The sequence below is a fragment of the Bubalus bubalis genome, chromosome 1 (assembly GCF_019923935.1).
Source record: "Bubalus bubalis isolate 160015118507 breed Murrah chromosome 1, NDDB_SH_1, whole genome shotgun sequence".
Taxonomy (NCBI): Eukaryota; Metazoa; Chordata; class Mammalia; order Artiodactyla; family Bovidae; genus Bubalus; species Bubalus bubalis.
The window spans coordinates 20,055,694-20,069,425 of NC_059157.1; the positions used below are offsets into that span (position 1 = coordinate 20,055,694).

General features: G+C 43.1%; 1 non-coding gene across 1 annotated transcript; it reads right to left on the reverse strand.

Annotated features, from left to right (window-relative positions):
* Nucleotides 1-8,629: 8,629 nt before the first annotated feature.
* TRNAE-UUC lies at nt 8,630-8,702 on the reverse strand. The gene has a single exon. It is a non-coding gene; the product is annotated as a tRNA-Glu (tRNA).
* Between the last annotated feature and the right edge of the window lie 5,030 nt (nt 8,703-13,732).

The window sequence follows — 13,732 nt, forward strand, 5'->3', positions numbered from 1 at the left end:
GAAAAAGAGTAAAGCAGAAAACATATATATTCAGAAAGCAGAGAGGCTAGAGCTCTGAGTGTTCTTACCTTGTCCTGAAGATCCTGGACAAGCCCCCAGAACAGTGTCATATTTGTGATTTCTGAAGATTTACCTTCTGGGCCAGGGACCAGGTTTGATCACTCAAGAGCTTTCATATAGCAGAGTTTTATTAAAGTGAAAAGGGACTGAGAAAGCTTCTGACATAGACATCAGAAGGGGATGCAGAATGCCCCCATCCCTAGTGTTAGCAAGGGACTTGTATACTTTTTAAATATGGCAACCCACTCCAGTACTCTTGCCTGGAAAATCCCATGGACAGAGGAGCCTGGTAGGCCATGGGGTCATGAAGAGTCACACACTACTGAGCAACTTCACTTTCACTTTTCATGCATTGGAGAAGGAAATGGCAACCCACTCCAGTGTTCTTGCCAGGGGAATCCCAGGGACGGGGGAGCCTGGTGGGCTGCCATCTATGGGGTCACACAGAGTCAGACACGACTGAAGCGACTTGGCAGCAGCAGCAGCAGTTACTACACTAAATCAAAAATATGTCTCAAGGTTGTAAAGATCTTACTAGACCCACTCCCATAATTTACATTTTAAGATAACAGGATTAGCCAGAATGTTTTCAGGAAGTAGAAACTGTCCTCAAGCAGGATACATGTTTGTCCATGGAGTTTTCCAGGCAAGAGTATTGGAGTGGGTTGCTGTTTCCTTCTCCAGAGGATCTTCTCAAGCCAGGGATCAAACCCAGGTCTCCTGCATTGCAGGCAGACTCTTTACCATCTAAGCCACCAGGGAAGCCCATATAATCCTTAGTACAGAGTTTAAACTGAGTTGTTTGTTGTGTAATCATCAGTTCTGGGCTTAAAATAAAAAACATTTTATGTAACTAAGACTAGGGAATGTAGAGAAAAAAAGATGTTTGTCCTTTGCTCCTCCTTGAGAGCCCCAGACCCATCTCTCTTCAGGGACCCCTGGGCTTCTTATCAACCTGCCTAGGAATAGACTCTCTCATAACCCAGCCCTGCATGAGCATTCAAGGAGGGGATGGTGCCATGTCTCAAATAATAAGATCCTAGCTTCAAGCAGCAGCCATATCACTGTCATTATACAGCACTTGCTATGTATCATATGTACATCTATAGTACTATATGTCTCAAGTGCCTTCATTAATTCATGTAGTCTTCCCAATGTGTGTGTGTGTGTGTGTGTCAGTCGCTTAGTTGTGTCCGACTCTTTGCAACCCCATGGATTGTAGCCCACCAGGCTCCTCTGTCCATGGAAGTCTTCAGGCAGGAGTACTGGTTGCCATTCCCTTCTTGAGGGGATTGTCCCAATCCAGGGATCGAACCCAGGTCTCCCGCATTGCGGGCAGATTCTTTACTGTCTGAGCCACCAGGGAAGCCTGCAATCTTCTCAATAACTCTACTGTTATTAAAGGCATTGCACAGATGATACAGGGAAGAACTGAAAATTTAGGTTGCTTGCCCAAGGTCACAGGACACTTAATAGTGTGGAGCCACCATTTGAAGCAAAACATTTTGGCTCTGGCATCTGGGCTTTTAACATCTACCCTCTACTACATTCTGTAATAACTCCAGGACTGTTGTTTGGATGCCAGGAGTTAAATTAATACCTGTCCACGCTGTGAGACCCAGGTCTCTTCTGGAGCTTTATCTGACTCTGATTTGCAGAGATACCAGTTCTTTTCAAAGGTAAAATAACTCCCTGTAGCCCCAGTGTTTTTACTGGAAATAGCTTTTAAGAAATGGCTATGGGGAATTCTCTAGCCATCCAGTGGTTTGTCTCCATGCACTCGCTGCCAAGGGCCTGGGTTCAAGCCCTGGTCGGGGAGCTAGAATCCCACAAGCCATGCAGCATGACCAAAAATTTTTTTTAAAAATGAAAATTAAAAAAAAAGTTTTTAAAGAAATGGTTGTGCTTGAAGGAGACATAGAAAGTAGCTAGACAGATGGGTGAAGAAAGAGCAAGGGAATCCTTGCCCTCTTTTTCCTGTGAATATGTACTTCCTGGGTAGCTCCATCATACCCATCATGCTATTAATAATAACACTCATCAGGCAGTCACTTTTTACTGAGACATTTAAGGTTTGTCAGGTTAGTTTTAGCAGTCATTAAGCTCAACCACAGTGAATCAAGCAGAGTTTATTAATATCAGGTTAACCAAATGTTTCAATGTCATCTATCCATCCATCTGGTCATTCATCAAACACCATTATAGTGTGCATAGCAAATGCCAGGCACAGTTTTACATTCTGAGAATATATCCATGAACGAAACAGTCTTGTTCTCATGACTTGTTCTCATGAAACCTGCATATCCACCGAGGAGACATAGACAATAAGCAAATAGGTAAAAACCTATGGTTTGTCAGATGGTGATAAAAAAATAAGAAACAGAAAAAATAGCTTGGGAAATGGGTGATAAAAATAAGGGTCATGATTTAAAGGAACAAGCCTGCCTGTACCTGGGGGAGGAGAGTTGCAGGGAAAGGGAACAACAGATACAAAAGTCCTGGGACAGGAAGTAGTTGGCTTATTCAAGGAACACCAATGAAGTTCATGTAGTTGGAGCAGAGTGAATGAGGAAGTGAAAAGAAATAAGGTCAAAGAATAACAGAAGATCGGGTTGTTCTATAAAGTCATAGTGAAGTGAAAGTCACTCAGTTGTGTCCAACACTTTGCAACCCCATGAACTATATAGTCCATGGAATTCTCTAGACCAGAATACTGGAGTCGGTAGCCTTTCCTTTCTCTAGGGGATCTTCCCAACCCAGGGATTGAACCCAGGTTTCCCACATTGCAGATGGATTCTTTACCAGCTGAGCCACAGGTGAGTTGGGGGGCATCAAAGGTTTTGAGCAGAAGAATGGCTTTATCTCACCTACATTTCTAAAAGCTTACTGTAGTTCAGGGGTCCCCAACCTCTGGGATCTAATGCCTGATGATCTGAGGTGGAGCTGATATAATAATTATAGAAATAAAGTGCGCAATAAATATGATGTGCTTGAATCATCCTAAAACTTCCCCCACAACTTGATCCGTGGGAAAAATTGTCTTCCTCATATTCACTCTGTGGTGCCAAAAACTGGGGACCACTGCTCTAGCTGCTGTATCGAAAACAGATTCTAGGGTGGAAGAGACCATTAAAATGTAAGAGATGGTGGTGACAAGAAGAAGTAAGAATGACGCCAAGGGTTTACCTGAGCATCTGGAAAAAAAAAAAGAGTTGCCATTTATTACCTGGGGGACTATTTAGGGAGAAGATCAGGAGTTTGTTTTTGGACTTGTTAAGTTTAAACTTGCTGTTTGGCATACAAGTTTAGACAGTTGGGTATGTGAGTCTGGAGTTGAGAGAAGTCAGAGTGAAGATACAAACAATGGAGTCATCAGCATATAGACAATTTCTAAAACCATAAAACTAGATGAGATCACCAAATGAGTCACTAAACTGGAGAAGAAGTCCAAGTACTGAGCCTCGAGGCATCACAATTCTACTGCTGAAAAGCAGTCAATGGAGAAACAGTAAAACTAGTAGAGTGGGGTATTGGAAATCAATGAAGAAAGTGATTCAAGGAGAAATGTGTGCTAAGTCGCTTCAGTCATGTCTGACTCTTTGTGACCCTGTGGACTGTAGCCCACCAGGCTCGCTCCATGGGGTTCTCCAGGCAAGAATACTGGAGTGGGTTGCCATTTCCTTCTCCAGGGGATCTTCCAGGCCCAGGGATTAAACCTGCATCTTCTGTGTCTCCTGCATTGCAGGTGGGTTCTTTACCACTGAGCCATTGAGGAAGCTCTGTACAGTTGATCAAATGAGAGGCCTTAGTTCCCTTGTGTCCAAGCTTTTTGCCATATTACTTTGTAAATACTCCCCTTAAAGACAGAGTATATTCACCAGCTCTCTGATTTGGTGCTCAAAGGCATGATTTTCTTTGGCCGGCAGAATGATGGTGTAGTCGTCCATGCCAGTTCTGAGTCTAGACCTTAGAGGCATCCTGTGTTTGCACTTGCCTTCTTGCAGTGTATGATCAGCAAGAGAGAAACATGACCTAGTTAGCACACTGGTCTAAGAAAGATTAGAGTCTTGTGGAACAGATCTGAACCTATCTTGCTGCTTGGAGCCCACCCAGCCCAGCTGAGCCAAGCCTAGATCAGAAAACTCATGTGATTCACAGATGAATAAGCAAAAATGTTTTAAACTACTGAGTTTGGGGGTGGCTTGTTATAAGTACTCTTGTAGCCATAATTGAGATAAAGGAAGACAGGGAAGGAGATGGTAAACTGGGTCAAATACGACTGAGAGAACAAGTAAGATCAGGATTGAGAACTGACAATGAAATTTAACTACATGAAAGTTACTGGCAACCCCGAAGAGCAGTTTTGTTGAAGTGTTGAGGTGATAGGTTCAATAGAGTGTAGGGGAAAGGAAGGATTGAAGAGAACAACCGTACGGACACCAAGAGGGAAAGGGGAGGTGGGATGAATTGGGAGATTGGAATTGACATATATATGCTATTGATACTATGTATAAAATAGATGACCAATGAGAACCTACTGTACAGCACAGGGAACTCTACTCAGTGCTCTGTGGTGACTTAAATGGGAAGGAAATAAAAAAATGAGGGGATATGTATATATGTATAACTGATTCACTTTACTGTACAGAAGAAACTAGCACAACATTGCAAAGCAGCTATACTCCAATAAATTTTTTTTTAACGTAAAGGCAATTTTAAAAGTAAACTTTAGTGCAAAGAGAAGAAGAAGAAGAAAATAGCAACTGGAGGGAGGAGTAGGGTCAAGACAGGGCTTTTTTATGGATGCACTTATTTTTTATGTTTGTTTTCTTTTTAATCATGCTTTTATTAATGAATAGATGCTATTTAAATCATTTTATAGATTAAGTTAAATAAGCAGGGTGACAATATATTTAACTTATTCTATAAAATGATTTAAATAGCATCTATTCATTAATAAAAGCATGATTAAAAAGAAAACAAACATAAAAAATAAGTGCATCCATAAAAAAGCCCTCTCTTGACCCTACTCCTCCTTCCAATTGCTATTTTATTCCTCTTCTTCTCTTTGCACTAAAGTTTACTTTTAAAATTGCCTTTACTTAAAAAAAAAAAAATTGTCACCCTGCTTATTTAACTTATATGCAGAGTACATCATGAGAAACGCTGGGCTGAAAGAAACACAAGTTGGAATCAAGATTGCAAGGAGAAATATCAATAACCTCAGGTATGCAGATGACACCACCCTTATGGCAGAAAGTGAAGAGGAACTCAAAAGCCTCTTGATGAAAGTGAAAGAGGAGAGTGAAAAAGTTGGCTTAAAGCTCAACATTCAGAAAACAAAGATCATGGCATCTGGTCCCACCACTTCATGGGAAATAGATGGGGAAACAGTGGAAACAGTGTTAAGACTTTATTTTTTGGGGCTCCAAAATCACTGCAGATGGTGACTGCAGCCATAAAATTAAAAGACGCTTACTCCTTGGAAGGAAAGTTATGTCCAACCTAGATAGCATATTCAAAAGCAGAGACATTACTTTTCCAACAAAGGTCCGTCTAGTCAAGGCTATGGTTTTTCCAGTGGTCATGTGTGGATGTGAGAGTTGGACTGTGAAGAAGACTGAGCGCCAAAGAATTGATGCTTTTGAACTGTGGTGTTGGAGAAGACTCTTGAGAGTCCCTTGGACTACAAGGAGATCCAACCAGTCCATTCTGAAGGAGATCAGCCCTGGGATTTCTTTGGAAGGAATGATGCTAAAGCTGAGTACTTTGGCCACCTCATGCGAAGAGTTGACTCATTGGAAAAGACTCTGATGCTGGGAGGGATTGGGGGCAGGAGGAGAAAGGGACAACAGAGGATGAGATGGCTGGATGGCATCACTGACTCGATGGACGTGAGTCTGAGTGAACTCCGGGAGTTGGTGATGGACAGGGAGGCCTGGCGTGCTGTGATTCATGGAGTCGCAAAGAGTCGGACACGACTGAGTGACTGAACTGATAGAATAAGTTTGCAAATGTTCTCAGATATTCCATTAAAGTAGTTAAAATATCATTGTGACCTGACCTACCCAACTTCAAACATTTAGAGTATCATATTTGCCAATGTCCTCTTTTAAAAAAATAGCTCTTTTGAGAGACACTTCACATACATTCAGTTCACCCATCTGACGTGCAAACACCCATGATTTTTAGTAGATTCAGAGTTGTGCAACCATTGCCATAATCCATTTTAGAACGTTTCCAGTACCCAAAAAGAAACTGCATACCCACTATTAGTCACTAAAGAGACGCATTTTTAGGACGGCAAAAATAAAAGCATATTTTTATGCTGATAAGGAGAATCTAGTGTAGAGGGGGAAATTCATATTTCAGTAGATAGAGGGGAGAATTTCTGGGGCCATATGTCCTTAAGTAGGTAAAAGAACTCAAATCAAGAGGGCAGTAACTGGTAATTCATCCTTAGTACCACAGAAAAAGGCAGAGTGTATGGGCACATATGCAATAAATGGCTATACATCATGGTGGGATATTGAGAAAGACTCTTGATTGCTTCTTTCTTTTTGTCTTTCTTTAACAAAAAGGGTTTATTATCTCACGTAAAGAGAAGCAGGTGGGAGCAGGTGGGGTTAATTTCTTCTTTCTTAGTAAAATAGAAAACAGAAGGGAAAGATGGGTCTTTGTTTCTCCCTGTATCTCATTGGCTCCAGTTGGATCACATGCCCACTTCTAAATGAATCCCTGTTGCCAGGAGAACTCTGCGCACTGATTGACTTGAGTTTGTGCTCCTGAATCAACCAGCTCTAAGGAAGTTGGGCTTGAACTAATCATGACCCCCTCCAGGGATCAGTTCACAAAATGGCATGGTTCATGTTGAATGGGAGACCATGGAATGGATTCTGCAGTCCCAAAAATGTCCTGAGGTCCTCACTTTTCACAATCACAATTCACAGCACAGGCTGACCTCAGAGACTTAAGCAGAGCATCTTAGTTTCCTGCAGCTGCTGTAATAAGTTTCCACAAAGTAAATTTATTCTCTCATTTAAAGTTCTGGGGTGAGGTGTTTGCACCATGTCACTGGGCTAAAATCAAGGAGTTGACTGTGCTGGTCTCTTCTGGGGGCTCCCAGGGCACAATGTTTACTTGACTCTTTCAGCTTCTTGTAGCTGCCAGTATTCTTTTACTTCTAATGCCCTCATCTCCAAAGCCCATCACTCCAATTACAGCTTTCACCATCACATCACCTTCTGTCTGCCTGACTCCTCTTGCTTCACTCTTAAAAAGGACCATTGTGATTATGCAGGCCCACCCAGATAATCCATCTCAAAACCCCTAATTTAATCATATCTACAAAGTCAATGTGGTCATATAAGGTCACTTTCATGGCTTCTGGATTTAGGATGTGGAAATATCTGGGAAGTCATTATTCAGCCTACTTACAATGAGAATGCCGAAAGCCGCTCATTTGAAGAAGAGAGAGAGGCTGCTCTAAGCAGCAGATTTGGTTTAATTTACAACATGAAAGTAGCAGGAGAAGACAAAGCATTATATTCAGTCAAAGAACCATGATGGGGTTTCAGTTCAGTTCAGTTCAGTCACTCAGTCGTGTCTGACTCTTTGCGACCCCATGAATCACAGCACGCCAGGTCTCCCTGTCCATCACCAGCTCCCGGAGTTCACTCAGACTCATGTCCATCGAGTTGGTGATGCCATCCAGCCATCTCATCCTCTGTCGTCCCCTTCTCCTCCTGCCCCCAATCCCTCCCAGCATCAGAGTCTTTTCCAATGAGTCAACTCTTCGCATGAGGTGGCCAAAGTACTGGAGTTTCAGCTTTAGCATCATTCCTTCCAAAGAAATCCCAGGGCTGATCTCCTTCAGAATGGACTGGTTGGATCTCCTTGCAGTCCAAGGGACTCTCAAGAGTCTTCTCCAACACCACAGTTCAAAAGCATCAATTCTTCGTCGCTCAGCCTTCTTCACAGTCCAAATCTCACATCCATACATGACCACTGGAAAAACCATAGCTTTGACTAGCTGGACCTTTGTTGGCAAAGTAATGTCTCTGCTTCTGAATATGCTATCTAGGTTGGTCATAACTTTCCTTCCAAGGAGTAAGCGTCTTTTAATTTCATGGCTGCAGTCACCATCTGCAGTGATTTTGGAGCCCCCAAAAATAAAGTCTAACACTGTTTCCACTGTTTCCCCATCTATTTCCCATGAAGTGATGGGAGCAGATGCCATGATCTTCGTTTTCTGAATGTTGAGTTTTAAGCCAACTTTTTTACTCTCCACTTTCACTTTCATCAAGAGGCATTTTAGTTCCTTTTCATTTTCTGCCATAAGGGTGGTGTCACCTGCATATCTGACGTTATTGATATTTCTCCCGGCAATCTTGATTCCAGCTTGTGCTTCACACTGTCCTAAATCAGGAGCATGTCAGCTTCCTAGACTCCTGTGATTAGTCCACAGAAATATAGATTTCTTTTCCGTAAGATACCACACTGGCCCATCACATTGAGGATATTATCTTTAAAAATTTTTGGCTGTGCCATGCAGTTTGTGGGGTCTTAGTTCCTTAAACAGGGATTGAACCTGGGCCCTCAGCAGTGAAAGTGCGGAGTCCTAACCACTGGACCACCAGCGAATTCCGGAGGATAGAATTCTGATTGGATCTAGTAAGCAAGAGTTTGTAATGACAGTAGACTTATTAGTAAGACATTTGCATGTCTGAGGATGGGGTCTTCAGCCTCAGTGAAATTTCTAAGGTATGTCAAGACATCCCTCCTAAGGTGAAGGATAAGCTGTTGCATCTGGCCCTGCTACAGTCAAAAAAGAGACACGAAGCCTAGTGGGTCTCTTTTGGTTTTAGGGGAGACATATCCCCTGGAGAGGGATAGGCTATCCACTCCAGTATTCTTAGGCTTCCCTGGTGGCTCAGACAGTAAAGACTCTGCCTCCAATACAGGATACCTGGGTTCCATCCCTTGGTTGGGAAGATCCCCTAGAGAAGGGAACAGCTAGTCACTCCAGTAATCTGGCCTGGAGAATTTCATGGACAGAGGAACATGCCAGGCTACAGTCCATGGGGTTGCCAAGAGTCAGACATGACTGAGCAACTTTCCCTTTTTCCTCAGAGTGTATGACTCCAGCTTGTTTACTGGGTGACCCCACCCCCCACCCCCCAAAGCTGCTGGTTTGGAATTGGGTCCAGAGCAAGGGGAGACTCTGCAGCAAGGCCAGGACGCTGTGCAAACTGCTCTGCTACTTGGCCCACACAAGCCAGCAGATGGAATGGGGCTTGAAGTAGCAGATGAGGACGCTGTTTGGAGCCTTTGGCAGCCCCTGTATGTGAACCACAGGACAAACCCTTAGGATTTTGGAGCAAATTTTGCCAGCCTTTGGGGGTGATTATTCCCCTTTTGAGAAACTTGCTTGCTACTGGGTCTTAGAGAGACTGGAATGCTTATGTATGGCTCACCAAGACCATGAGACCTGAGCTGTGCTCATGAGCTGAATGTTGTCAGATCCACGGAGCCATAAAGTTGAGCATGCAGAGCATGCGCCAACATCCAGTGGGGCCAGTGTAGAGGAGACCGAGGGTTCCCTGGTGGCTCAGTGGTAAAGAATGTGCCTGACAAAACACTCTCTGACATAAATCACAGCAAGATCCTCTATGACCCACCTCCCAGGGTAATGGAAATAACAGCAAAAATAAACAAATGGGACCTAATTAAACGTAAAAGCTTTTGCACAATGAAGAAAACTATTAGCACGGTGAAAAGACAGCCTTCAGAATGGGAAAAAAATAATAGCAAATGAAGCAACTGACAAATAATTAATCTTAAAAATACACAAACAGCTCATACCAGAAAAATAAACGACCCAATAAAAAAATGGACCAAAGAACTAAACAGACATTTCTCCAAAGAAGAAATGCTAACAAACACATGAAAAGATGCTCAACATCACTCATATCAGAGAAACGCGAAACAAAACCACAATGAGGTACCATCTCATGTCAGTCAGAATGGCTGCTATCAAAAAGTCTACAAACAATAAATGCTGGAGAGGGTATGGAGAAAAGGGAACCTTCTTACACTGTTGGTGGGAATGAAAACTAGTACAGCCACTATGGAGAACAGTGTGGAGATTCCTTAAAAAACTGGAAATAGAACTGCCATACGACGCATACAAATCCCACTGCATTCCTGGGCATTGACCCACTGAAGAAACCAGAATTGAAAGAGACATGTGCACCCCAATATTCACCACGGCATTGTTTACAATAGCCAGGACATGGAAACAACCTAGATGTCCATCAGCAGATAAATAGATAAAAAAGCTGTGGTACATATACACAATGGAATATTACTCAGCTATTAAAAAGAATGCATTTGAGTCAGTTCTAATGAGGTGGATGAAACTGGAGCCTATTATACAGAGTGAAGTAAGTCAGAAAGAAAAACACCAATACAGTATATTAACGCATATATATGGAATTTAGAAAGATGGTAATGACGACCCTATATGCGAGACAGCAAAAGAGACACAGACATGAAAAATGGACTTTTGGACTCTGTGGGAGAAGGTGAGGGTGGGATGATTTGAGAGAATAGTATTGAAACATATATACTACAATATGTGAAAGAGATGACCAGTCCAAGTTCGATGCATGAAACAGGGCACTCAAAGCCAGTGTGCTGGGACAACCCAGAGGGATGGGATGGGGAGGGAGGTGGGAGGGGGGTTCAGGATGGTGGACACCTGTACACCCATGGCTGATTAATGTCAATGTATGGCAAAAACCACCACAATATTGTAAAGTTATTAGCCTCCAATTAAAATAAATCAATTAATTTTTTAAAGAAAGAATCTGCCTGAAATGTAAGAGACACAGGTTTGATCCCTGGGTTGGAAGGATCCCCTGGAGGAGGGCATGACAACTCTGGTACTCTTGCCTGGAGAATTCCGTGGACAGTGGAGCCCGGGGGGCTCCAGTCCACAGAGTTGGACACGACTTAAGGGACTAAGCAGCAGCAGCATAGAGGAGATCAGGCTTGAGCAGGCCCTGAGGAAACAAGTTAGCTACACCAGGAAATGGCCCAAGTGCCCTTGGCTCCCACTTCTACGCTTAACATTGTTTTCTCCTGGCCTGCATTTATGGCCTCGTGGGGAGTTCCCTAAAGCCAGTTGACTAATGAAGACAGAATGTGTGCCTGAGTCACAGATGGTTCTGCACAGGATCCAGGCACCACAGTACACAGGAGCGCTGCAGCCCCTTTCTTAGTGGTGAAGGGAAATCCTCCCACCAAGTGAAACTTGGAAGGGTGCACCTGCTTGTTCATTGTGCTTGCAAAGAGAAAGGGCCAGATGTGCAATTACATACCAACCAGGGACTGTGGCCGGCAGTTTAGCTGGATAGGTAGGGACTTAAAAGGAATATGACTGAAAAATTACTAACAAAGAAGTCTTGAGAAGTAGTATATAGACAAACCTCTGTAATTGGGTAAAAAAAAATTAAGATACTTGTATCCCATGTTAATACTAACTAGTAGGGTTTTAATAATCAAGAGGATGAGATGACATGTCCTGTGGGTTCCAGTCAGCCTTTCCCCAGCCCTTCTTGCCATCATCCTATGGACCTATGAACCAAGTGGCCCTGGTGGTAGGGATGGAGGTTTAGCCTGTGTTCAGCAACGTAGACTTCCACTCACCAGTGCTGATCTGGCTGCAGTCACTGCTGAGTGTCCAGTCTGTCAAAGTGAAAAGTGAAAGTGAAGTTGCGCAGTCATGTCTGGCACTTTGAGACCCCATGGACTGTAGCCTACCAGGTTCCTCTGACCATGGGATTTTCCAGGCAAGAATATTGGAGTGGGTTGCCATTTCCTTCTCCAAAGCAGACTCTAAAACCAAGTCCCCAATATGGCACCATTCTGGGATGATCAGCCAGGTACATGGTGGCAGGTTGATTACACTGTATCGGTTCCATCACAAAATGGGCAGTGTTTTGCTTCTCCTGGAAGAGATACTGTAGATATGAATTTGCCTTTCAGGCTTGCAATGCTTCTGCCAAAATTGCCATCTGTTTTCTTACAGAATGCCTCGCCCACTGTCATAGTATCAGCATTGTAATAGGCATTGCTTCTGATCAAGGAACTCATTTCACACCAAATAAAGTGTGGCAATAGGACCATGCTCATGGAATTCACAGGTCTTACCATGTCCCCCATTGTTCTAAAGCAGGTAGCTTGTAAAATAGTCTTTTGAACAGGATCAGATATACAGCCCAAGTTAGATGGCAGTACTTGCAGGGTTTGGGCAATATTCTCTGGGAGGATGTGTGTGTTAATCGTGACCCCGTGGACTGTAACTCACCAGGCTCCTCTGCCCATGGAATTTCCCAGGAGAGAATACTGGAGTGGGTACCCATTTTCTTCTCCAGGGGATCTTCCCAACCGAGGAATCAAACCTGGGTCTCTTGCATTGCAGGAGGTTTCTTTACCATCTGAGCCACCAGGAAAGCCTCATGGTGCTGTTTCTCCCATAGTCAGGATTCACGAGTCCAGGAATCAAAGGCTGGAAATTGAGGTGTCACCATTCACTGTTACACCTAGTGACCCACCAGCAAAATGTTAACTTCCTGTCCCTGTGACCTTATGCTCTGCTAGTCTAGGAGTCCTAGTTTCAAAGCAAGGAATACTTCTGCCAGGAAACACACTAATGATTTCATTGAACTGGAAGTTAAGGCTAGTACCTGAGTACTTTGGGCTCCTTTTGCCCCTGAATTAATAGGCAAAGAAGGGAGTTACTATACTGGCTGGGGTGATTGATCCTGATTACCAAAGCGAAATTGGGCTGCTAGTATAAAATGGAGATGAGTACTATTCAGTATACCAAATCTGTTAGGAAATTTGGTACAATCATGCCCTATGGTTAAAGCCAGCAGCATTCTTTCTCTAGTGGTAGAATTTGATCTCTTCTTTCAAATTGTTCTGCTGAAATATACACTAAGTGTTTAAGATCAGAATTACTGTTGCTACAATGGGGCTTCTCTATAAAGAGATTCTGTCCTTTCAAAAAACCAGAGTTCCATAGGGACCTTAAAGGTAAATGTTTACACTCCTTTCTTTTGTCCCTTATTTGACTGTTCTGTATCTACCTCCCTGTATCCTTTCATGCTTAGGGTCAAAGATCTCAAGAAGATCTGGTATTCTCATTTGGGTTCTGGAGTTGGTAATCAGTCTATGGCAGATCTCTTACAATGTACCCAGATTCTAAAGAATTCAACATAAGCAGGACTGCTGTTCAGCTGAAAAGCAGTAGTAGGGCTACACTGTTAGTGGGAATGTAAATTGGTGCAGACACTATGGGAGAACAATGTGGAGGGTCCTTAAAAAACTAAAAATAGAGCCACCATACGATCCAGCAATCCACTCCTGGGCATATATCCAAAGAAAACATGGTTCTAAAGGATACGTGCACCCTGATGTTCATTGCAGTGCTTTTTACAACAGCCAGGACAGAGAAACACCTAGCTGTCCACTGACAGAGGATTGCATAAGGAAGATGTTGTGTAAGCTGTTTTATATGTATACAATAGAATATTACTCAGCCATTAAAAAGAATGAAATAATGCCATTTGCAGCAACAGGGGTGGACCTAGAGAGTGTCCTA